The 2,675-nt window shown below is 40.7% G+C and overlaps 1 pseudogene; it reads left to right on the top strand.

Annotated features, from left to right (window-relative positions):
- The first annotated feature begins 1,465 nt into the window (after positions 1-1,465).
- Positions 1,466-1,869, top strand: LOC114051769 (annotated as a pseudogene).
- The last annotated feature ends 806 nt before the right edge of the window (positions 1,870-2,675 follow it).

The following is a 2,675-nucleotide window of genomic DNA, read 5'->3' as shown; positions in this document are numbered from 1 at the left end:
CACATCTGGGCTCTGCAGTTTTTTCTGTCAGATTTGTGTCTTCCAGACCACAGGCCATTCACTTACAGTTGATAGCAAACAGCAAGTACCAGCCAATGTCCCCCCAGCATTCCCTGAATTCAGCCTGTGCTTGGTTCCAGTCACCTTCCTTTTTGGGACCCCCTTGAAGCAGGGACAGCTATACACCCCTTTTCTGCAGGAAGTAGTTCCAGAAGCCAAGACCTTCACCCCTTACCCCAAAAGAATTTGGATCCCATTTGTTTGAGGGGGGAATGATGAGGATGGGATCTAGACCCCAAAAAGGAAAAACCCTGGACTGGACAAATCTCTGGAGTTCTGAGGCTATAATCCCATCAACTGGCCTTTTGTTATTGCCTACACCCAACTTCTTTGTTACCCTTAACCTAGCCTAGCCCTCCATTATCTTACCTCTCTATGGCTCCAGGCCACTTCCACCCTCTCAAAGAAGAATAAGAGCAATGGATTTGGATTAAGTGATTGAGTCTGCCACCTTTGGAAATGTAACCTATGGCAATTTATTTAATATTCCTCTTTGAGGGGAGACTGATTTAGGATAGAAAATTTCTAAATATTTCATCTGTAAATGTAACTTAACACTTTGGTATTTTATAAGGGAACAGGGTCCCCTAGAATCCAAGATAAAAATCAGTGTTTGGGTTTTAAATCATACTTCTTCTATATTCTAGCATAATACAAATAATATTCCCAAAGGAGGCAGTATGATCTTGAAAGAGCATTAAATTTGGAAGCAGAGGATCTAATTTGAATCCTTACTCTTCCATAGACATTTCACTTCTCTGGGCATCAATTTTCTCTTCTTAAAAAACAAACAAACAAACAACAACAAAAAAAACCAAAACAAAACAAAAAAAACAGAAAACAAATTTTAAGTCCTTGACCTCTGGACCTAACTAAGACCTTAGGATCTCTCAGCCTCTACAGTACTTTGCATTTACATGCAACATCTGTAGATTTGCAAGAATCATTGCATTGCTGAAGATACTCCTATTATCATTAGCCAGTTTTATTTTGGTGAACTTTTCATAAGATTATAGCATTCAGTTCACAATTCCACCAACAATGAATTAGTGTCCTGCTTTTTTCACATCCCCTTCAAAATTTGTCGCTTTCCCTTTCAATCATTTTAGCCCAATTTGGTAACGATAATTAGGGTAAAAGGAAAGTAACATATATTCTCTAAAATGCTTATAGAACCTCTCATTGTGGTGGCAAAGAACAGGAAATTCCAGGGATGCTCATCAGTTGGGCAATGGCTGAACCACTTGCGGTATATGATTATGATGGAATACTACTGTGCTATAAAAAATGATGAACTTTGCTCTTTGGAGAAGGTATCGCCTTCTCCAACTGCCAGGTGGAACCGGCAGTTGCTGCTGTTCGCTCTCACCAAGGAATAAGTCGGTCAGGAAGTCGGTCCACTGTCATGGCATTCATAGACACCCACAAGACCCTCATGGAGCCCAAAGTAGTCATTCACCGAATCCGTATCACCCTCACCAGTCGCAATGTGAAATCCCTTGAGAAAGTGTGTGCTGACCTAATTAGAGGAGCCAAAGAAAAGAACTGGAAAGTGAAGGGACCTGTTTGAATGCCCATTAAGACACTTCAAATCACAACTAGAAAAACTCCTTGTGGTGAAGGTTCAAAGACTTGGGATCAGTTCCAGATGAAAATCCACAAACGCTTTATTGATTTGTACGGTCCTTCTGAAATTGTTAAACAGATCACTTCTATCAGCATTGAACCAGGTGTAGAAGTTGAAGTCACCATTGCAGATGCCTAACCAATCATCTCTTTTAATAAATTGATTGCAACTATTAAAAAAAAGATGAGCCTGGGTAAAGATTCTGGGAAGATGGTAGAGTAGGTCAGAAAATTCCAAGCTCTCCAGATTTTCCTTGACAAAAGATATAAAAACAGCACCTCAGGGCAAAAATAGAGGACTAAAAATAAATAAGAAAAGGGGCAGAGCATAGGTCCTCCTAGGACAATCAGAGAAAATCTGAAGAAAAATCCTGGGGACAGGGACAAAGTTTGATCCCTGTTCAAAGTAAACACCTCCAGGCTAGAGAGAACTCTTAACCAGCAAGTCCCAAGCCCTGGGGTTAGCCAGGTTGGGAAGGTGCCTCAGCCCCAGTCATAGGAATTTTTACTCCCTGAGCAGTAAGGGCAGTTGGGCATCTGACCCCAGGAAAATTGAAGGAACTTTTGCTGACAAGGAACCCAGACCCAGCTGTGCTGAAGAGACCTAACTGGGCAAGAAAGAATCAACACGTGCCCTGGTGATTGCAGAAATAGTGGGACAGGGACACGACTGACTGTGGGCACTTACCAGAGACTGGAGGTCTTGGTTTGGGATCAACGTCAGAGAAGAGAACTGAAGGATGATCTGAGGCCAGAGGCACCATCTCCCATACACCAGGACTAGAAGTGATTATGAAAAATTAAGCTATTACTAAAAAAAAAAAAGCACAGGCAAAGGAGAATCTAACCATAAATACATACATACATATATATATATATATATGAAATAAGAACAATCCAAAAAAGACAAGGAGCTTATGAAAAGAAGTTAATCAATAGAAAAGGAGATTAGAATCTTAAGGAAGAAAATGACTCCTTGAAAATCAGAA

The sequence above is a fragment of the Vombatus ursinus genome, unplaced genomic scaffold, assembly GCF_900497805.2.
Source record: "Vombatus ursinus unplaced genomic scaffold, bare-nosed wombat genome assembly UNPS02014805.1, whole genome shotgun sequence".
NCBI lineage: Eukaryota > Metazoa > Chordata > Mammalia > Diprotodontia > Vombatidae > Vombatus > Vombatus ursinus.
The sequence above is the reverse complement of the archived record's forward strand: the minus strand, read 5'-3'. Positions and strand labels throughout refer to the sequence as shown.